The sequence below is a fragment of the Eulemur rufifrons genome, chromosome 17 (genome assembly GCF_041146395.1).
Source record: "Eulemur rufifrons isolate Redbay chromosome 17, OSU_ERuf_1, whole genome shotgun sequence".
NCBI lineage: Eukaryota > Metazoa > Chordata > Mammalia > Primates > Lemuridae > Eulemur > Eulemur rufifrons.
Window position 1 is genome coordinate 95,569,923 of NC_090999.1, and position 23,812 is coordinate 95,593,734.

A 23,812-nucleotide genomic window follows, 5' to 3' on the forward strand; every position below is an offset into this window, starting at 1 on the left:
TGTGTATGAGTGTACTGTGTCGTGTGTGTAATGTGTGGTGTATGAGAGTGTGATGGGTGTGGTGTATGGTGTGTTTAATGTGTGGTTATGAGTGTGTGTGATGAGTGTGCTATGTGGTGTGTGTGATGTGTGGAGTATGAGAATGTGTGAAGAGTGTGGTCTGTGGTGTTTGTAATGTGTGGTATATGAGTGTGTGTGTGAATGTGATGAGTGTGTTGTGTGATGTGTGTAGTGTGTGGTGAGCGGTGTGTGACGTCTGTCCCCCCCATGTGCAGGCAAGTGCCGCCCTGTCACCTGGCCACCGCACAGGGCTGCGTAGCGGGCGCGCATGCGCGCACATCCCCGCCCAGGCGGGGCAGCTCTGGGGTTCCCGGATCCCCAACCGGCCCCGCGGGAGCGAGGAGGAGCCGGAGCGTCGGCGCGAGCTCCGAACTTGCGTCTGGAATGAGAAGAGCCCGATCCCGTGTGCACGTGATGGGAAACACTGCACGTCCAGGGACTTTTTCAGGGACTTGCTGTGTGGGGGGTGTGGCCGGGATGCCCTGAAGCTTGGACTGTTCTGGGACAGGAGCGGCTGGTCCCGTGCTGAGGACACAGGTGCGCCCGGCCGCTCCGGCTCGGTCGCAGGGTGGTACGTGGCCCTCAGGGCCCTCGGGCCGCCCAGGCGCTGGGACCCCCGGCCCCGCCTCCCCCGCGGCTCCGGCCGAAGCCACGCCGCCCAGGTGAAGCCGCCGGACGCGTCCCCGCGCGCCCCTTCGCCCTCCCGCGACTTCCTGGTTTGCGGAAGGTGCAGCGGCCCCGGTTCAGGACCTGAGAGGCCCGGCTGTGGTGGCGGCGGGGGCAGGGGGCAGCGGCCAGCAGAGAGGGGGCGGCGGCCACGCCGCTGCTGTCACGGAGGCTTTGGGGGGTGGGGGGAGGCGGGGAAGGGCCGGGGACGCAGCGGACAGGGGTCCGCCACCGCCGCCGTCACCGCCGCGGCTGTGAGGAGCCTCCTTCCCGGCGGCGCGACCCTGGCGCCCGGGGCAGCGGCTTCCAGGCCGGCGCGGGGGCGGGACGCAGCCGGGCTCCGACATGTAACCACTGACCGCGGGACCAAGTGAGTGGGGGCCGGCCGCGTGGGGGGTGGGCGTCCCGCGGCGGCCCCTTCCCGCCCCGCGTCCCGGGTCCGCTCGGCCCCTCAGCGCCCGGTGGGCTCCCGGGGCGCCGGCGTCGGCGGGCAGGGTGGGGGTGCGGCCCGACCCCCGATCCCGGCCGCCGGGACGGCGCCAGGCCGCAAAGTCTCCTCAGCCTCGCGTCCCGGCCGGCCGGGTCGGCGCTGCCCCTCGCGGGGCGGTGGGAGCGCCGGGTCGCCGCCGGCGTCTGGGGGTGGGGGAGGGGGAGGGGGCGGCCGCGGGCACCACCCGCTGAGGGGATCGTGTCCGTCCCCGGGTGTGTCAGGCGCGACGGGTCGTGCCCTGTGAGGTGTCCGGGAGGGAGGCAGCGTTGAGGTGGAGCGGTTATTATTTGAAATGCTCTCTGAGCATTAAGATCACCGTTTCTTTCTTAATTGTATTGATCAATTTCGTCTTGGCTGTTTTCTTCTGCTGTTTCTTCTCATTAAATTGGTCTCTGACGTTTGTTTACGAAGCGCAGGGTCTGCACGGTGCCTGCAAAATACCACGCAATTAGATGGTATTTTGTGTGTGCGCTAAAGTGTTCGTCAGTGGCTATGTTACTTCAGGAGATTCGGTAAAAAGCGATTTTAATAACGATGGTGATTTTGTTTCTAGGTGTCTCAGAGGCGTGAGTTGTGTATTTTTCTCCTGAAACTTACTTTGGAAAGAATTCCTTCTTCCCTCACCCATCCTTACCCCGTCCCCACCAGAGTTCCATGAATATCATGTATATTTATATTACTGTGAAAGGCCTTTTAAATTTCACAGAAGTATAACTGAATCAATATTTAACTTTTACACCTAAGAGGGGTACTAAAGGGTATTAGGAAAATAGGAAAATTGTGTAATTTGGAATTGTTTTCTTCATTGTTTGACATCATGGTGGAAAGGGGGAGTGAAGTACACCTGTGAGGCTGGAGAAGAAATCAGAGTTGAGATTTTTTTCCCATTGAAACCAGTTAATAGTGGGAGGGCTGAGGAAATGTGTATTTGTGAATTAATTTATATGGCTTGTCTTTTTCTATGTTTCTAGATTCATGTCTTGTAACAAAAATTTTCAAAAAAATCAGTATACATTTAGAAGTCAGAGCTGGCTTTAGTTTCTTGAAGGAGGTACCTGTTAAAAACAGCCAATGTGTAATACAAAGACACTAAAGTGTTGTTAGCAGGAATAACTGAAAGATGTTAACACTTTGGACTTGTGGTATCAGACGAGGCTTATTGTTTTACCCTCTGACGGAAAGAGAGATAAAACAGAACTGTTTTGAAAAAAAAGTGTCTTAAGAGATTTCAATTTACAATTTGAAATTTAACCAATGAATAGGTTAAACGTGTGGCAAGTTAGTAAAAAGACAGTAAATTCTGACTGATGCAAATCAGCCTTACAGTTTGTAGCGGGAAAACTTAATCTGGGGGCTGATGTCCAGTTTCCCCAATGATAATTGGTGTGAAAGAAGTCTTTTTTGGTTATCTTTGGAGTCTCTGAATAGTTTGCTACTTTAAACATGCTCAAGTACCATAAATACATCTCAAGGAAAGCATATGCAAAGTATCCCATTCGTGACCTTTACAAATGTCCTATGGTGATCTATGAATAGAACATGGCAGGTGAAGCCAGGTATTCATCATTTACACTCAGATTGCAAGTCTTTAGAAGAAAGGCTGAGAGCTTGTGTTAAGCTCGGTTGGCAGGATCTAAAAACACTTAGGGACACACTGGCCTTCCAATTTTGGATGCAATAAGATCAAAGCGATGATTTGCATTCATACAGCACTTAATTTATAATGTAATTGCCCATATGTTATTTGACTTGCAATACAATTATTCTGTGAAGTGGACAAGGCACTTTATTTATTTATTTATTTATTTATTTTGAGACAGAGTCTCACTTTGTTGCCCAGACTAGAGTGAGTGCCGTGGCGTCAGCCTAGCTCACAGCAACCTCAAACTCCTGAGCTCAAGCGATCCTCCTGCCTCAGCCTCCCGAGTAGCTGGGACTACAGGCATGCGCCACTATGCCCGGCTAATTTTTCTATATATATAATTTTAGTTGTCTATATAATTTCTTTCTATTTTTAGTAGAGACGGGGTCTCGCTCTTGCTCAGGCTGGTCTTGAACTCCTGACCTTGAGCGATCCACCCGCCTCGGCCTCCCAGAGTGCTAGGATTACAGGCGTGAGCCACCACGCCCGGCCTATTTTTTTTTTTTTTTAAGGTAAGAAAACAGTCTCAGAGGTTAAATGCTTTGCCCCAAGTCTCAGATCTCATCTCTTAAGTATCAGTAATCTTAAGTTTCTAATCTGAGAAAACATTTTCGTTATTTCTGCCATACTGTAATCATATAGTTACATTTAATATGTAGAGGTAAGAACAAGATTAGTCTTAGAATTAAGAAAATACAAGCTTTATGGAGATGCTTATTTGTTATAGGAAATAAATATAAAAACTTTTTTTTTTTAGGGCCAATCCAGAAAGAACCTTTGACTTGGTGTTGAAAGTGAAATGTCATGCCTCTGAAAATGAAGGTATGTGTGTTCTGTTAATTCTTCAGATAACTGATTGAGTCTGTCAAAGCAAGTGTTAACATTGTGGAGTATTGGAACATGATAGTACCAGGAAAATAATAGTACTAACTGTGTACTCTGCATTGAGTGTCTCAGGTTTCTGGTAATAACATAGATGCTAGGTCTTTGCCTTGGGGATATAGAAATCATGAATGTTATCTGTGCAGCTGGAATTTCAGGTGTGTGTTAAGCCCATATAACTTACAACTCAACTTTAAGTTATATGGGCTTAAATCGTGATTCATCGATAAAGTTACTGTTAGTTTTGGGAAAGGGTTTGTCTTTTTATTTTCTTTCATTTGTGTTTGAAAATGTAGCATCTTTTTAAAAACATTAAGGCAGATTCTCTGCCAGTATCAATGGGAGCTACACCAATTCCCTTCTGATGTTTCTGGAATGCAGAATGTAGACTGAGTGGCCCCTTGGGCTGGATTTACTTTAGTGGCACAGCACTTTCAGAGAGAGAGAAACAATGGCGTGACATTACTTGGAAGGGTTTCAGTTGTCAGTTCCGTATGAGGTCCTGAAAAGATGAGAGTATAGTACTTTAATATCATGATTTTTATAATTTCCCCCCACATTTGCTGTATTGTACATGTGCATGTGTGTGTGGGCATGGGTAGCAGACAAGAATGAGGAATGTCTCCTTGCTTATTCTTCTAATGTTTCTTTGCATGGCACATCTTCATGGATATCTCCAGTGTAGGACCTTCCTTGTAGTGCACTCAGATCCTGGATAGCATGATGGTTAAGTGTGGGGTTTTGTGGAGACTAGTGGACTGTCCTAAAGCCTTGGTGGAAAGTTTGCTGACACTCTTAGCTCCAGAAACCAGCCAGCAATTATCTTCTCTTAAGCAGTTTAGAGCTGTACACCTTAAAATAGAGGAGCCCCACCCAGCTGTGGTGAAATGGGCATGGCTAATTTTAGATAGGAAGTCACCCACGTTTCTGGCTCCACCAGCCCTGCCTGCTGCACCTCTGCCCTATTTGAACTGCTGCTGTCCTCAGGTCTGTCCACAGGCAGAGAGTGATCCTAAGTTATAGGGAGTATTCTCTGATTAAAGAAGTTATTTTGTGTTGTCCTACATGGAGTAAAGTTTGTCTATTTGCGTTCTTTCCAGGCCCAACGAAGTCATCTTTGCAGAATGAGTACTCAAATGGATATATTATTTTTTCAGCTCCAGTTTAAATCTATTCTATAGTGTATTTGTTATGAATTAATCTTGAAAATAACAACCATAGCATTACCTAAGGTGTGTGGAATAATGCTCACCTGATGTTGTTTGTAAAATAGGCTAACTTCATTTGGCAAACATGGATTTTCCATAATTTTAAATTCATGCTAAAGTGATCTTGAAAGATAGATCAGTCTGCCTTATATAACATTCAATCTACGCACGAGTAAGAGAGATTGTAACCTTTTCATAAAGACTTGTGAGTGATTTCCTCCCTCCTTCCTCCCTTCACTCTTTCCTACTGTTCATGAACTAGTTTGTATCTTCTATGCCTGCCATGCTTTTATTACTTTCCTGCTTTCTGCTGTTACTGTTTAAATCACTAGTTTTTAGAAACATCTTCATGTGTATTTTAAGTTTATCCAGCTTAGTAAAATTTGAAATACAATAAATGATTAAAGTAAGCAATTTTGGCTTCTCTGGGTTGTGATTAATACATTCTATATGGCTAATTGGCACAAAATTCTAAAGATTTTTTTTAAAAGCTAAACTCAACCATGCAAAAACCAGTAACCTTTCTTCTTTTGAAGAAGGACTTCAGTAGTATGATAACTAATATTTTAGTGTCTAACAAGTTACAACTTTTTGTGCCCTAAAAATAATGCTATCTGTAGGTAAGAGTAAAAGTAAAATTTTATGTTGAATTGAGTGTTTATGTAATGTTTTCTTAATTTTCTGTTTTATTGCTAAATCTTAAATGGATAAAGTGCATAAATTATTTAAAAAGTTATTGGAATGTTCCTGTTTAACTGTCAATAGTTATTTTTTTTTCTTTTTTTTTTTTTTTTGAGACAGGGTCTTGCTCTGTCACCCAGGCTGAAGTGCAGTGGCATCGTCATAGCTCAATGCGACCTCAAACTCCTGGGCTCAAGTGATCCTCGTGCCTCAGCCTCCTGAGTAGCTGGGACTACAGGTGCGTGCTACCACGCCTGGGTATTTTTTCTTTTTTTTGTAGAGATGGGGTCTCATGCATGCTCAGGCTTGTCTGGAACTCCTGGCCTCAAGCACTCTTCCTGTCTTGGCCTCCCAAAGTGCTAAGATTACAGGTGTGAGCCACTGTCCCCAGCCCTTAGACTGTTATTTTCATCTGCATTCAAAGCTGGGTCACTAACTGTGTCCAAGTTTAAGCCACAGGACTGGCAAGAGAAATACTTAAGGCAAGAAATTTCTTAGGCAAGGCAGGGGAAAATTTGATATGTCACTTTCCTTGCTAAGAACTTAGCCACACAGTGATACTACTTAGCTATAAGGGAGATTGGAAAATGTCATCTCTAACTTTATGACCAACTGCTGAGGAAAAAGGGAAAAAACATTTAAGTAGATCAACAGTCATTTGGCCGCTCATGCCTGTACTGAATGGGCATCTTGTATGATCTTAGGAGCTCACCCCAGTCCAAGCAGCTTGGACACCTTATTGGCCCAAACTTGTTTTTTGTTCTTCCTTTTGTTTTTCGTCCTTCACCTCTGATGCAAACCGTTTCTTATCTAATTTCTAAACCTAAGCTGCTGTACATATCAATGGATTTAAAAAGAGACACCAGGGAAGAATGGTGGGAATGGAGTTACTCTTTGTGCTAATTCTAGCTCAGCTGGCCAAAAATGGCCAGTTACATTTGTAGTAGAAAAGCACTTAAAACTATGAACAAGCTTCATAAAAGTGTCACATATTAGCTAAAAATTAGTTCTTACAGTAAAAACCTTGACTGGTCTCCATCGTGCCAGAGCATTCTCTTTTGTAGCCTTCCTTTATCTTTCTCCCATATTTTCTTCTTCCTTTTCTTCCCTTGTGCTTCATTTATTCTCAGAATGATTTATTTCTAACATTAATCTTTCTTAAATTTTTAGAAGTTGGAAAGTTAATATATTTTATCATAAGCCAGATCAAATTTAAATTTTTAAAAGAAGCATTGAAATTCTTGATTTTCGGTTTGTTGGAGGAAGTGACTATATAGAAGTACTTTCAAACAAGAATATTTTGTTATAATGTATTCTTGTTTCCAAAGTCAAGTTACTCTATAAAATAATTAATTTTTCTATTAACTATGATAGTAGTCTAATGCTGATAGATGTATTAATATATAGTATATTTATGAGTATATGTATGCATACTTACTGACAGAAGTTTGGAAAATAAAGACATGCATAAACAAGAAAATATAAATCCCACCTAATCCCATATTCTAGAAATTACCATTGTTAAATGTTTCCTTCATGTCTTGAACGTACATACAATATTGATTTTTAAGAGTCATGGTTAATTGGTTGTCTTTTTTTCCATCATTTTACTGAGGCATAATTCATGGACAGAAAAGATATTTAATGATAGGCATGATAGATCTATTTAATCTTAGGTTTTGTACCATTCTGTTAACCATTATATAGATTTAACTAAATTTATTTTTTTATATTTTTCTGTTTTATCAAATGTTCCTTTTAATTTTGTTAAATTTTTTATACATTTTTTTCCTACAGAAGTAGGAATGAAATATTTAACATTTCCTGCCAGTCATTGCTTATGCATTTTGTTCCAGAGTCTTCAATTTAAATGGTGTTCTTTGCCAGACTTAGATTTTCATGTGACTCTTAAAAGAATAACACATACTTCTCTAAATCAGACATCTGCTATGCATAAGCATTGATTTTTTTTTTTCTTCGTAAGAATAAATTTATTTCTTTTGTGAAGTTTGTTGGTCATGACCTATTGAAGTTGTCAGGCTAATCATCATTATAGGTTAAAAAAGGGCATGTTTATATTTCTCCTAAAATTTGGGGAATCAATTTATGTTACTGTATGGACTATGTTACCCATGATTTATTCTTGAATTCTGAATACTATAGTCAGTGGTTGCACTCTTACCTCTCATTAATTCCTATCCATTGTAGCCTTTTGAACTATTCTGGTTATTCTGCACAGTTCATTTTTTAAATCATTCATGTTATATATTATGGACAATTTTGAAAAAAGGAAAAAGATGATTGTTTTTATACCAATAACATAAAAATATCTATTTTTGTGCATATCCTTTCAGATTTCACTATGAGCTTATTTAATATGATTGTAATCATATATAATAAGTTTTCACTTAATAATTTTCAACATTAGTTGTTTCCATGGATGTGAATTATAAGGTTATATTTTAAAAACTGTAGTCCTCCCCACAATCATTGTAAATATTCATGAACTCACCCATAACTTAACATACTTAAGGGAATTCTTTTTCTACTGACATCATATGACCAAATTTAAATTTGTTTAATGTGTTTAACATTTTACAGGTTAAAAAAACTTACAGTTTTTATAAGTATGATTAGTTTTATGTATGACTTCTGTTTTAAAGTTTTAATCGAATATCTGCTTTTGGTTTACTATTTGTCTTTTGTTCAGTATTAAAAACTTGTAAAATATATAACTATTAAGGGATGTGAAAAGATATGACAGTTTTATTTTGACTTCTGCATTTTGACCAGTTCCTTCAGTGATAAACACAATAGTAAACTTTCTAACGAGAAATAGCTAATGTAAAAACTGCAAATAAAATATGGTCTATTGTAATATTTTTGAATGTATCCTCTAGTTAGATTTTTAAGTGCAGGAGATTAGAATGTCATAAATAAGCCTGTGTATTATTTTAAGAGAGTGTATAGAGGAAGGGGTTGTATGTTAGTAAAATACATTTACTGACCCATGTGTGAATTGGTGACCAAGATTGTTAAAGCATTGAGTTCTGAAAGTTTTTCTCTTATCTTTATGTTCAGCAATGGAAAGTTTTACCATATGGTCAAATAACATCTTCATCAGGTTCTCAACAGGATACCTTAGTTAATTTTCAGCTGAGTGCTTACAGGATTTTCTTTGGCTAGCTGGTTGGGTGAGAGTCTAGACACCGAGAGGCCAGGCTTTCGTGGCCTCACAATCTCATCATTGTGCGTGTTGAGTAGGAGCAGTTTCCTCTGATGTAGGGCTCCAGGCACAAACAACCAAGACAAAGGCACAGCTTTTGTTCTGGAAGAGAGGAGCTAATCCAACTGCTGCACACTGTGAAAAACCTTTTGTAAAGAGAGGAAAAAAAACTTTCCTGGAAGGTGAAGGGTTAGCAGTTTAACCTCAGACCGCAAAATAAGCCAGTAAGGGGGGGAAGTGTTGGGTAAGGTAGAAGAGCAAGAGGAGAAACACTCTTTGAGGTCTGTGTGTTGTGTTTGTGAAAACAGATCAAGCAGATGACTGTCAGCGATGGATACTTGAGTTCTGATAATACACACGTATTTCCAACTGTGTCTTTTGACTTACAGTTCTTAAACATATGTTTAAACTTCTTAATTTGGAAAGTGTATGTTGCAGACCACACTATATATGCAGGAAACAATAGATACGTAATGTTTGTCTTTTGTTCTTTTTCCCTAATTAAAAAGCTCCATTACAGACTTTTGTCAAGGTCTGAATATTTATTTCGTTATACGAGGATAATATCTGGATCATTTTTATTCATTTTTCCCCAGTTTCCTTATTTAATATGATCGTGTATCTCTGCAGAAATGGAAAAGTTGGGTAGAGCACATCTCTGGTACATATTAAGACTCCCATTTGGTCTGTGGTATTTTAGTACCTATTCTGTTAGTACATACAGGTCTTGAGGTGGTCAGTGTTGTTATAACATATTATACAAGTCCAGGTAGGAGATGGTTGTAGTTCTAGTGTAAAAAGAATTTGGAGATTTCTGTCTGATCTTATATTGATATTAATGTTATCAGTACTGAGAATTTAGTTATAATCCATTTAGAACTGATGGAAGTTAAGTTGCTAATCCTTGTGTCACCTGCTGGCTTGGACCTATCGATCTGGACCAATTGCTTCTCCTTCTCCTGTCAATACGATATCAGTCTAGAACAATAATTAAGGTTTTCTGCACTTGGGCTCTTTGCTTGGCTGTATTAACGTATGTAACTTATTCCTGAGAATAACCATGTGTAGATATAGGTAAGCAGCTGCTTGTATTGTATTATTTGAGGCATATTCCAAGGTGCAGTATGATGTGGTGCCATCTTTTAATGATTCTTCTCTTGTTCTGACTCCCTTTGGTAACATTAGGCACTTGTTCCCATAGCTGCCTAGTTTCACTTTTACTCTGAAAAAGAGAAAAGGAGAAAGAGGGGGAGAAAGAGAGGTTAGAGATTGTGCTGGCTATCCAGTGATAAAGGATAAGGGAGAAGAAAAAAGGGTAGAAAGTAGAAGGTGACAGTGAGTTGAAGGAAAGAGAAAAGAGGTGAAACACGTGAAATGTACAGGTTAGGTCGGAGTGGGTGGTGAGCTATTGTGCAGTGCTCTAAGTTTTCAACTAATAAATAGTTGATGAAAATTTGGTAAGGAATTATTCCTAAAGACAGAAGTACGCAAGGATGGCGTAAAACAAGTGACCAGAATTAGGAAGGTCCTGGGAGTGGAGCGAGGTAGATTTATGTGAAGATAAAGAAAAAATAACAACCTATCATTTTGCCTCGTGCATTATCTCCATTCACCATGGCCAAATGTCTGCATCTGTGTCTTAGCGTTTCCCCCCTTTTGCCTGACAGTACTGAATATAATGATAGTTAATGACGCAAGGCTTCCGAAGTGTTAGGCGCTGTTCTAGGCAATGTGTGTATGTAGGCTCACATGGTATTTATGAAATGTTTAATTATTTTTCCCAATATAAAATTAGGTGATTTTTTTTTTTGGATAAAAATTCTAGCTTCTCTTGAAAAATCACAGTGTCTGTCAACACTGGGTCCACTTTCCACGTGGCTGGAGCTGGATGATGCTGCCTTCTTGAGAAGGGGTCTGGGGTCTGTTTTTTACTGCATCCTTCTGTTGTTTCCTGCAGGCTCACTGCACTAATTTGCACCACCTACATCTATAGGTGTGGGTACACCTATGTGCTCTAAAAGCATTTCACCTTGAAATCTTTTTCTCCCTTCTGCCTATAAAGAGGGAATATATTTATGTAACAAATAAATAATTATACCTTGACTTTTTCATAGGTTTTAAAGAAAATCTTAATTTTTTAAAAGCTTTATGCCACATTTAAACATGATTTTATGCTGTTTTCTAAATTCTTTGTGTTATGCGTGTGGTTCTCCACATGGAGTCGGGGGGCTATGGGGATCCCCTGGAGTCCTTCAGGGGTTCTGTGAGGTCAGAACTATTTTCATGATAATCCTGATATGTTGTTAGCCTTTTTTACTCCCATTTTCACAAGTAGGTGGTGGATTTTTCTACAGGCTTTGGGATGAAGTTATTGCTCCAATGACTGATGCAGTGTGTACTTGGGACAGTAAACATCATTTGCGGTAACTCACATAAACAGTAGTTCTTTGATGACCTCAGTGATATTTAAGAGTATAAATAATTCCTGAGACCAAAAAGTTTGAGAACTTGTGTTCAACGTTATGGAGGCTAACTAAAACACATCAGTGGCCAATGTCCAAGGACAATTCTGCATAATTACTATTTATTCTATGTAGTTACTGTTTAATTGACCATTTATTTCTTGAAGTGTGGTGCTTTCTTAATTAGTGATGGCTTTACCCTGTTCATTTGTTGTTATCTTTAGTGAAACCATATAAGGGCCGAACACTTGACTCTTTGATATCAACAAGTATTTGATTCATTATATTGCCTTTAAATCAGAATTGATCAGACTTATATTAAAGTAGGCTAGCTACTTAAAATAAGCACATTGATATAAGCATATTAATGTCATGAAATTTACTCTGAAAAAAGTGATATGATAGGGAAGAATTTTATATGCATTATATATTTCCATTGGCTGGAAGGAATGAAAAATAAATTCCATGAATAAAATTGAAAAAACTGCTTTTATAAAGTATACATCAAAAATAAAAACCATGATTTCTGCCTTCAGGATCTTTATTGAAATGAGGAAATATAAAATAGTTAAGTAGCAGTGTAAGGCAGTATAACATATTTCAGAATAACTGGTTTAGATGATATGTATTGCCTGGAAGTGGGACCGTCTGTGAAGTTGCAGTGTTTTGGGAAGGCCTCACAGCAATGGTCCAGAATAGTGCAAAGAATTTGGAGATGCAGATAAAAGTGAACATAGTATTTGAGGAAGGGGGTACAGCATGTATTGAAGTATGAGTAAATCCTTGGAATTTGTCATTTTATGTACGTGAAAGACTGGATGCCTGGATTGAATAGAAAATTTGTACTGGAGTGTAGAGGGAAATAAATTTTAGGTTGGATGGAATTGGGTCGGAAGTGCCGAGTTTGCTACATCAACTGGTCTTAATGTGTAGAGTTGTTTATTGTGTTAAAATTTGAATATTCTGCTTGAGGTATTAAATACCAACATAGATTGAGGAATTGGGTTTTCTCAGTGTAAGCAGTGAGGAGCCACTGAATATTTTTATTTGAACAGGGGCATAATAACACTATTTTAGGCTGGGTGTGGGGTGGCTCATACCTATAATCTCAGCACCCTGAGAGGCCAAGACAGGAGGATGGCTTGAGCCCAGGATTTCAAGGCTATAGTTAGCTATGATTGTGCCAGTGCACTTCAGCCTGGGCAACAGAGCGAGACCCTGTTTCTAAAAAGCAAAACAGGCCGGGCGTGGTGGCTCACGCCTGTAATCCTAGCACTCTGGGAGGCTGAGGCGGGTGGATCGCTCGAGGTCAGGAGTTCGAAACCAGCCTGAGCAAGAGTGAGACCCCGTCTCTACTAAAAATAGAGAGAAATTATATGGACAACTAAAAAATATATATACAAAAAATTAGCCAAGCATGGTGGCGCATGCCTGTAGTCCCAGCTACTCGGGAGGCTGAGGCAGTAGGATCGCTTAAACCCAGGAGTTTGAGGTTGCTGTGAGCTAGGCTGACGCCACGGCACTCACTCTAGCCTGGGCAACAGAGTGAGACTCTGTCTCAAAAAAAAAAAAAATAAAATAAAAAAAATAAAAAGCAAAACAAAGGACAACACTATTTTAAGGAATTAATTTAGTGGCAGTGGGATGAGAAGAGCTAAGTGTCAGCCAGACTAGTTAGTAAGAATTTAGAGTAGGGTTAGAATATGAAAGAGGAGAAATGGATGAGAACTACATTTCAAAGGAAGAACTAACATGATTAGCAGCCGATTAGATATAGAGGATGAAGAGGGTGTGTTAAGGCTGATTCTGAGATTTTCAGCTTTGGTGCCTGGGTTTCATTAGTAGAGTGAGAAGGGTACGATCAGTTTAGACACTAAGGGAATGGTGTAATGAAGTCATTGGAAAAATTTGGCTTAAGATACAGAATTTTCCTTTATGCTTATGAACATCTATAAAAAACACTAATGTTTTACATGGAATTATGTATTATGTTGTAGTTTTGAGTCCAGTTTGAAACTTGAAAAAAGGCTGAAATTTTTTTTTTTTTTTCCCCCAGAAAGATTGAGGTAGTGGTTCCCAACCAGCGCTACACATTACAATCACCTGGGGAGTTTTAAACAAAAATTGCAGACATTTAGTATGGTATGGGGTGGGGTAAAGAGGCCAACTTTTTCTTTTCTAAATGGTGTTCCTTAGGCAATTAATGAACAGAAAGGGTTGAGAACCACCACGTTTAGGTAGAGGAAATAATTTGTGAGATACGGGAAATAGAGTTTCAGTAACAGCTTTTGGGTTTGTTTTAAATTACGTGTGGGGATGTTCCAGCTTTTCAACAAGAGAGAAAAGAGTTAAGTTCTCTTGTGAGAGATTTAGTTGGACATGGGGAAGAATTTTTATTTATTTTTTAAAAATTTTTATTTTTTATTGATTTGTGGGGTACATGTGCAGATTTGTTACGTGGACATATTGCATAGTGGTAAAGTCTGGGCTTTTTATGTCACCTTCACCCAGTGAGTGTACTTAGTACCCATATGGTAATTTCTCATCTCCCACCTCCCACCTCCCACCTCCCACCTCCCACGCTCCATCCTCCATCCTCCATCCTCCTGCCCCTCTGAGTCTCCAGTGTCTGTTCTGCTGGGAAGAACTTTTTAAGGCTGGTCAAGTGAGGCCATGGGAATGGAGAAAGAACAAAGGAATCTGTAACTGGTTGTGATCAATTAGTTGTAAACACCACTGCACTCGGACCATCCTACTGGGAAGAACTTTGAACCATTAGATTTATTGGACACTGCAGGAGGGAAGCTGGGAGGTTCCTGGTAGTGTGTGTGCAGAGTGTAAGCGGATATACCCAGTTTGGTGTAATGTGAAGGAGCCAGACATGCAGGGAGAGGGAACAAGGCCTCTTGTGACCCCTCTAGCCTATAATCTCCAGTACGTGGTTATTTTGTAGGTAAACTCACGTCACAAATAATCCCTGTGAAATTGTGTTCGCTCTTGCAGTCTATGTATTATAGAAGTAGAATTCAGTCTAGTTGGCCTCAAAACCCGATCACTGTTTTCTATTCGCAATACCTAGCAAGGTCTTTCTAATATAATTCCCAAACTTGATAATTATGTGTTTTAAGAAAAATGAGTAAAAATTATTCTAGGTGTTAATAATTGGTAAGCATGTTCAGACTAATAGCTTTCTATCCCTACAAGGAAATGATTCTTTTTGCCAATTTCAGTGTTATATTTACCAATCATAATATTGACCTTAAAGGTTAATGATATAAACTCATTATTAGTTAAGGAAGATGCTATCAGGGAATATTTTAGAATAAAAAAAAATGCTTAATTAGTGACAGAATGAAATATTTGTTCACATCTCTACTTCTTTCATAGTATAGCAAGAGAGACCTGAAATATAATACCTGGGTTATGCTTATTTTGCTTATCATTATACTTTGTCATTAACAAGTTTCTTAATTTTATTGTAGATATTTTAAAAGTGTTACCCACAAGTCCATAGGCGTCTCTAACTTGAGGGTAGAGATGAAACATTGAAATTCAGACTCCGTTGCAGCTTGATGACCTTTATCTGAGCGCCTTCTGGGTCTTAGTCCAGTTTGAGGTGTTCACTTTCGTTCCTATGTCCATGGTCCCCCAGGGACCTCTCACAGGTGCTGAGGAATCGCTGGTCTCCCTCAGCTGCTGTGCCTCATGCCTGTCCTCTCGACGTCTCCCTGCAGTCGTCTCCGTCTGACTGACGCAGTCGTCTCTCCAGACCTTGCTTGGTGCTCTACCAGGATGATGCTGGTGACGCTGGCTGGTGCTGGCAGCGACACGTGCCATCACCTCCGAGCACTGTTTGAAGTGCACCCTGTGTCACTGCTGCTGCTCTTGTCACCTGGGCTGCCATTCGTGATGGTGTTGCCGGCCCTTTGTACTTTCAGCACCACTTGATCCTTCACAGCCTGGACTGTGAGTCCAGTCCCTGCGGAGTAGGGAGGCGGCTTCTCATGGTCTGTGTTGAAGTTCTGCAGACCTAGAGCTCATTTAGTCATTCTATGAAACACTTTCCACAGTGCCCACGTGCTGACAAGGTCCCTGAGTTAGATGAGGTTCATAAACACCCGCTGTAATCCACTGGGAGAGTTTCCCTCTGACTCGTAGGCCTCTATTGCTCTTGGGATGAATTCTGTCTCAGGAGGGTGGATCATCTTATAAATCTTATATTATCTGCTTTCTTCCCTGCTGTTTCACCATGAATTGTCAATATATGTCTGAATTCCAGTCCTAGTATCTTTAAGGTGAAAGTTCTTTTCCCAGGAGGTTCATTTAAAATACTATTTGAATGATTCAGTAGCCTCATACCTGGGCTCATTATTTTGTCACTTTTCAGTTTATGCTCAACACAGAAGCCAGAGTGATCCTGTTGAAATATGTGAGACCAGGTTTCCTCTCTGCTCAAACTGTTCTGTGGCTTCCTTTCCCAGAGGTCAAGACAAGTTCTTCTTTATGACTCTTAAGGTCCTTTATGTTCTCCCTGTTTCCTCTTATCTTTCTGGCTTCATCTAGTCTCCTTTTTTCATTTAATTCTGTATTTTGTACATTTTTTTTTTCATATGAGCAAATGTAATTTTTTCAGGACTGTAGTCTTTTTCAGGGCTGTATAGTATTTTACAGAATAGTAATAATATAACCATTTTCGTATTGATGGACATTTAAGGTTATTTCTAAAACTTTGTCAATTGCAAACAGTGTTTCAACAAACGTTGTATATATTGGTCTGCATACATGAAATATATGATTTCTTGCATTTTACACTTTCCTTAGGGAGAATTATTCTTTTTTCCTGCTGTTACAATCTTTAGACACTCCTTTAGTGAGGGTCTGTTCTTGGCGCATGTTTTAGTTTTTGTCGTTCTGAAAATATCTTTATTTTGCCTACATTTCTGTTTACACGGTTTTAAATGACAAGCATACTTTCTTAAAGGGTTTGAATATATTATTCCACTGTCTTCTGGCTTCCATTGCTGCTATTGAGAAGTCTGCTGTCAGTGTAATAATGTGTCTATTTTTCTAGTTATCTCTTTTCTCTGTAGGATACTTTTAAAGTTATTAACATCATTTTGTGTTTGCAACTTCGTTATCAGGCCTCTAATGTCTTTCTTGAGCTCTAGCTTGGGTTTGTTGTGCTTTCTGAATCTGAAGCTTATGTTGTTTGCCAGTTTTGGAAAAATCAGTCTTTATTTCTTCTAATATTGTTTTCTTCCCTCCCCCATTATACACACTCCATTCTCTTTGGTCTGATCTTTTAGAACTCTAAATAGATTTGTGTTATTATTTTGGTCCCCATTTTTCTTAACCTCCTTTAGGTTTCTCACTGTTTTTATCCTTGTGCCTCATTCTGTTTACTATCTTTTGTGTCTGATTTATTTCACTATTTCTCTTCTCAGTTTTATAAGATTTGCTATTTATTCTATCCATTGAGCTTTTAATTTCAAAAATTATATTTTTTGAAGTTCTAGTTTTCAAAATCTGTCTTTAAAAATCTCTTATTATTTGCTCATGCTTGGAATCCTTATTTTCTTTTTTAAACGTTTTAAATATTTTTATTATATATGTTGTTTCAGATAACTTTAATACCAAAAGCCTTTGAGGCAGGAGCAAAACAAAATATTCTAATTCTGTTGTTTCTGATGGGTTATAATCACAGATGTTTAGATTTTCTATAGTAATTTTGAATTGCAAATTTATGTTTGGCAAGGCCTGAGTTGAGTATTTCTTCTTCCAGAGGATATTTATATTTGCCTCTGTCCTGTGCCTGATATGAGATCTCTCTGGGATTACAAAATCAATTCCTAGGCTTTGTAGATAAAAAAAAAAATAAGTAGTTATTGCATTTACAGTAAATTTCTTAGTGAATTTATTTGTTGAGTCTTAAATATATTCTACATTTAATTTGATCCTAACTTGGATGTATTCTGAAAGAAATGTGATACGTGTTAATTTGGTTCTTTAATATTTTGTTTTATTGTATTTTCATTTTAAAATATTTTTAGTAGTTCTTAATGTAGCTTACAAATATTTTCATCTTAGTAAACTTTGAGTCATTTTAATAGTTGGTATGATTCTACTCATAAATTTTAGCTTATTTCCAAATTATTGAAACTGTGTGTTATTTTTTGGTGTAATATGAAATTTAAATGTTATGAATAAAATGAAACTGTTTTATGAGAGGTTCAGTTAATTTTACATTTCTGAAGTTTCACACTAAGGCTGTGTTTCTTTAAAATGTTTTAGTTCAAAGAGTTAAATATAAGGAGTATTGTGAATAAAAATACATGTCTTTTTATTTATTTTTTTTTTTATTTTTTTTTTTTTTTGAGACAGAGTGTCGCTTTGTTGCCCTGGCTAGAGTGAGTGCCATGGCGTCAGCCTAGCTCACAGCAACCTCAAACTCCTGGGCTCAAGCAATCCTACTGCCTCAGCCTCCCGAGTAGCTGGGACTACAGGCATGCGCCACCATACCCGGCTAATTTTTTTCTATATATATTTTAGTTGTCCATATAATTTCTTTCTATTTTTAGTAGAGATGGGGTCTCGCTCTTGCTCAGGCTGGTCTAGAACTCCTGACCTTGAGCGATCCACCCGCCTCGGCCTCCCAGAGTGCTAGGATTACAGGCGTGAGCCACCGCGCCTGGCCATGTCTTTTTATTTAATCATGTACTTGTAGGAAGAATTATTAAAAAACACTGTCTTATGCTAAATTAAAACATGGCCTCTTGTCTTCCTTCCTCTTTAAGGGAATCATAATAAAAGCTATTGCTTTAGGATATGATGCACATCTTAGCTGACTAAAAGGTATATCAGGTTTTGTATGACAGATCATCTTTCTGCAAGCAACCTATTAACTTCTTTTTCCCCTGTGTTCTTATAAAAACTTTGTGTTGGCTTTTAATGATTAATATCTGAAAAATGTCAAAACATTGATTCTCAGTTGTAAGTTCCTTGTCATAGATTAATCAAAATTGAACATCTGTGGAACAGCATTTCTTTCCCTTTTTTGTTGTTGATTTTTTTTTTTTTTAACTCTCATGAAGGGCACTTGGGACAGATGGCCCCTCACTGTTGATGGTTTGATTACCATGATCACCCATAGCTTCAGAGGAGTGCGAAGAAAAGAAATTGCTTTCTTTGTCAAGGTGTTTTCAATTCAATTCTCACCCATTGGCCCTGTTTGGTTAAGTTTGGAATTGCTCTATCAGGTGATTGATGAGAGTTTTCATTTTATTATAATAGGTCTTATTTAAAAGGAACGGAAGTAAGTAGTAAAATGATGTATCTAACATGCTATGGATTATATGAGGTTCTTTGAAGTTTCATTTTCATTACCTTAGTTAGAATTTGCTAATCTATGAGCAAAAAGAACTTCCTTATTATGAGTTGTGATGCTAAGTTTAGGTTATTCTGGGGAGAAATATTTAGAACGACTAGAATTATCCAGTAAGTTGTTTCTATGGTTTGCATTTCAAAAGCACGAAAATTATTTTACAGTAGTAGAAGCAGTTTGATTTTCCAGATGACTCTTTAGAATGAAGATAATCACAATGGGATCATTACATTAGATTTTATTTCTACCACTGCTTATGTACATTTTTAGGATGGTGAACAAATGGACAAATTTCCAAATTTGCTTGCTTTTAAATGTGTACATTATGTAAAGCAACAAATAGAAGTGTGATCTCTATTTTTGCAACTGGTTATAAAGTAAAAGATCTTGAAATGTTTTCATTTCTATAAGGTTTTTGTGCATGTAAGTCAAACTTCACATGATTATATGAAGAATTTATTTTAATTCCAGATTGAGAGGATATTGATTTGAGTACTATTAATATTCTTTTCAAGGTTTCTTCACATACAGATTTCCAAGTATTGTTCAGAGGAAGTCTGTAAGATTTAGGCCATTGTTTTACAAAAAAAAATTTAAATATTTGTTTTGCTGCAAATATCTTCTTGTAGATAATAAAGTGTGAATGTACTTTAAACTACTGTCCAGTGAATGACCATTAAAGTCAAAGATAACCAACCGGAGCAAACTGGGTTTATTTGTGTGATGCTGTACGTGCAGCAGCATGTTTCAGAGAGGATGTCGTGCTAGAAGCCGGGATACCTGGATTCCAGTGTTGGCTTCGATAGTTACTAGCTCCAGAAATGCAGGATAAAGTATAACTTTCCTAAGTCCGAGTGGTAAAAAGTACCTTTAAGGTCCTTTCTCATTCAGAAAATTCTAAGATTCTGTTCATATATAATGAAACTTTTTGTGAAAATACAAAATAAACAAAAGCCTTAAATGTTTTTACATTCACAGATACACTTACTGTGCATTTACCCTTCTGTTGTTCAAATTGGAACTTAATTGCTTAAATTCTACAAAGCAAAGCATTCTAAGAAAACACAGCAAAAACTATTTCCTCACGTATCTGACATGGAAAGGTACAGACAGATGTCTGTCTTATTTAGATAGGGACTGTCAATGTGTCTGTATGCGGCGTACATAGATAGAGGAAATGAATAGACAGTATATCTTTATGTACACACAACTAAAGTTCTCCATCAGTTATATAGGTCCAGTGTCATAAAACACTCAATTTTGAAATTAAATTCTTTTCTTTGGGATATGGAAGTAGAATTATCCTATTAGTAGACTTACTAGCACAGAAAGGGTTTTAAAAACATTTTGGTAGTGTTTTTCTTTCTAAAAATATTTCCTGCTGTAATTGCTCTGGGTGGTGTTTCTTCTTGGCCCTGTGAAGATCTACCTATTGTGAAATAAAAAATATGTAATAAAGAGAATTTTTAATTATTTATTGCCATATTAGAAAGAATATTTACAATCAGGAAATATTAAATTCCTTAACATGTGACACATAATGGTAATCGTGAGAGATACATGATCTATGCTATTAGCTCTCAAAGTCTGGTGCTTAGACGAGTAGTATCAGTATCACCTGGGAACATGTTAGAAATGCATTTTCTCAGACCAACCTCAGAAGTTCTGTGAGTAGGACTCAACAACATGGATGTGTAGACATTTCTGTTGCACACTAAAGTTTGAGAACTACTGAACTAGACCCTTAAAAAGATACTAAAATTCTATATTCTCATCTACATGTTAGCTTTAAAATAATTTGTACACACATCTGATTATGTTTTATCAAGATTATTTTTAGTCTGAATTTAAGATTTTTCAGCAATGAATTTGTTTTTATTTTCACTGTTGCTTGTAGTCTTAACGTTTGTAATGTTGTGCGGTCTGTAATGTTGTGTTTTTGTTTTTTTTTGGTTGGATCAGTAAAGCTTTTTATTACTGCTTTGTCAGAATGAGTGATATTTTTCCATCAGTGCTGTAAATCTGTGTTTTGCTGGGGTACATGCCAAGGAAAAATGGCATGGTGTTGGTTCTCTGGCTCTCTGGCTTCGCCAAGGTCATTTGTGGCCCTAAATGATTGAGATACTTCCTGAAATCCTTTTTTGCAATCAGGCTGAATATAAAATTACAATGATTAGTGGGTTTGAAAACTATTTTGGCAGATGTAATAAAAATTATAATTTTAACTGTAGTTATTAAACTCCATGCTTTTCAGTCTTTTTCATATACTAGCACATGTAGAAAATGATAGTTACACAGGATACTTGGATAAGCAGATGAGGCACTGTTCTTTTAAAATCAACTTAGAGAAGTGGAGAAGGAAATTGATTCGCTGTTTTTCAATACCTGCATCTGATCACAGACGGAAAGCATTGTGTTACTCAAAAGGTAGAAGACCAGAACTTAAGCTGCCTAATTTCATAATTCTACTTATGCTTTCATTTATTTATTTCATCTCAATCCTACAGTCTTCATATATATGTAGTGTATCTTCAACTGAAAATAGCTGTTTTAAAATGTATTTTCATGTTTTGGTATAACATAATATTAATAGATTTTATGGAAAAAAATTACTTGATTAGCTTTAGATAAGTAATTCACATCTATAACTATTCTTTTCAAATTCTCTTTCCATCACACATGACTGATGGAAACCTTAACCCTGACTGAATCCACCAATTATCTTTTCTGTCTAGGCTGTTGGATGAGGAGGAAATCCCACTTGAATGCTGTTAAATGCCACCTTGGACCTGTACCTAAATTGCGTACTCAGCTTTGCCTGAGACAGCTGTTCACACCTCCTTAGCAGAGAGCTTTGCTTCAGAGAGCTTCCTACTAAACAAAAAAAAAATGAGCAACTTTTACACAAAACTCTTATTTTTGTACCACAACAGATTTACTTAGATTTATGGCTTTCTCTTCTCTTTTTCCTGTAACAATGGCCCACGTCCTCCAGCTTCTAAGGCTCGTCTTGACCAGGATTCCAGCCCTGGCTGTGTTCTCAGGGATCTTAGGCTCTTTCTGTCACTGGCGCTCTGCTAGCTCATTACTTCCTGTCAGCCTTTAAACATGTGCAAGTCTGTGCCCGTCTAAAATTAAAAAACAACAACAAATCTGTCAAACTTAACCTTTCTACCTACCTTTACTTTCTTCTGCCTTTTATAGCCTTTCTTAAATAAATTGCCTCCATACACAGTCTCTCTTTCCTCACACTCTTTCCATAATCTTAAACCTGCATCCTTCTTCCTGCCTTTTAATTGAAGCCCGACTGTGGCTTTATGTCTTTAAATGCAGTTGCAGTTCTTCAGTTGTCACTTTTCAATGTTTGCAGCATTTTTTGAGGATTTCTTTTAGATACACTCTGTTCCCTTGACTTCGTGACAACACACACTCCAGCTGCATTCGCCATACCTTTCTGGTGGTTCTTCCTCACCTGGTTCGTGCCATGTCTGCTTCGGCGGCTTTCCTTGCCAATCCGGCTTCATCTCTTGACGTTGTCTCCCTCCCAATCTACATTCTAGATATATTAGGTTTTTTTTCAGTTTCTAAAATGTGTTCTGTTTTCTTTTAACCTCCAAGACTTCACGCATACTGGTTCTCCACTCGGTAGCATTTTTCCTTGCCTGCTGTATAGCACAAATCATCGTTTTCTTCTCTAACCTGAGTGTCAATTTACCTGTCCTTTCCTTCTGAAGTCATGTAGTGGCTCTCTAAATTAGGTTAGATTTCCTTATTATGTACTCCTGCAGCATCCTATGCAGCTGGTATCATAAAACGCATTAAATTTTACTGTATCATATGTTTTGATGCTCCTCTTTTCTATGAGTGGTAAGGACTCTGCCTTGTTCACCACAAAAATCACACATTTTCTTTAATGATTTCTGCTCATTTATGTTTAGAAGACCTCATTCCTTCATTAGTCATGTTTTTTGACATTATTAAGCCAGTGACTTTTCAAGTTGAGTTGAAATGTTTCTACCTGATAACCTTGCTTAAGACAATGCTTTGAACAACTAGATTTCTTTCCAGGGGTGTTGTAGGTCATTGGCCGGCAGGGACTTTTCCTGTTTCTTTAGTACTGCATAGATTTTTCAATGAAATAAATCGAACTTAAGTTAAATGTGCCACAAACATGTATGAATTATTAGAAATTATTTAAAGTAAGTATTCTTTACATCTCAATTAAGAAAGCTCCAGGCTCTGACATTAGCTAGCTATATGGTTAAAACAAACTCCTCATTGTTTTGACTTTAATTTCCTCACACTAATTCTGATTCTACAATGTAGGTAAATCAAGTACGGAAAGTTATAATCATGCAAAACAATAATAGGATACATTCTACCTTCTCAAAAGTAGTCTCTGATTTGCAATTTTACAAATGTGTAATTTTAAAGATATTGTATATTTCATCATTGAATTCTACAGAATTAAATAAATATTATTCACTTATGAAAATTAGAAACTTCTTCCTGCGTAATTTTATAGTGAAATAGAATCACCTTAGTATTCTAAGTAATTTTAATTTTTGTTTTTAATTAAGGGCCAGAAAATGTGAAATATCTGATTGGGAAAGAAAAGAAAATACTGCTGAATTTATCTTACTTTACATTTTAAAAAAGCTTTAATGGATCTGGAATCTTTGTGATGGTGGCACACAAATCATACTTTAAATATTCACCTTCCAAATTTACTGACTTAATAAAAATTTGTATTTTTTTTTACTACACTGTAACATTTCTTATTAAAATAAGAAATTATATTTATGTCAAAATGAAGTTATATATTTTTATCATTACTTGGTTTCTAGATTGTTGGCAGCAAAGTTTTTTAAAAAATTAAGATATGGAGTCTCTTTTGAATTCCTAGTGGACGTTAGCAAGAAGGAAACCCAGTGTGTATCAGTCATCACTGGCAGCGATGATTCCCACCAGCGGTTCTCATCCTTTCACCCATAAAATCAGCATAAAATTGACCTAACATTGCCAGATCAGATCGAGTATCTGGAAAGTAATCCTCAGGGAACAGAAAATTCAGTTTCTGTGCATAAAGTTGTCGAATCGGATTATTTTATTCA

General features: G+C 38.1%; 1 long non-coding RNA gene across 1 annotated transcript in view; it reads left to right on the forward strand.

Moving 5' to 3' along the window:
• The first annotated feature begins 869 nt into the window (after positions 1–869).
• LOC138397917 (uncharacterized) overlaps positions 870–23,812 on the forward strand; it is a 32,297-nt gene continuing 9,354 nt past the window's right edge. Inside the window, exons 1-3 of the long non-coding RNA XR_011235923.1 lie at positions 870–1,096; positions 3,616–3,680; positions 5,750–5,867. This is a non-coding gene — a long non-coding RNA (uncharacterized lncRNA). The remainder of the gene's footprint in view (positions 1,097–3,615; positions 3,681–5,749; positions 5,868–23,812) is intronic.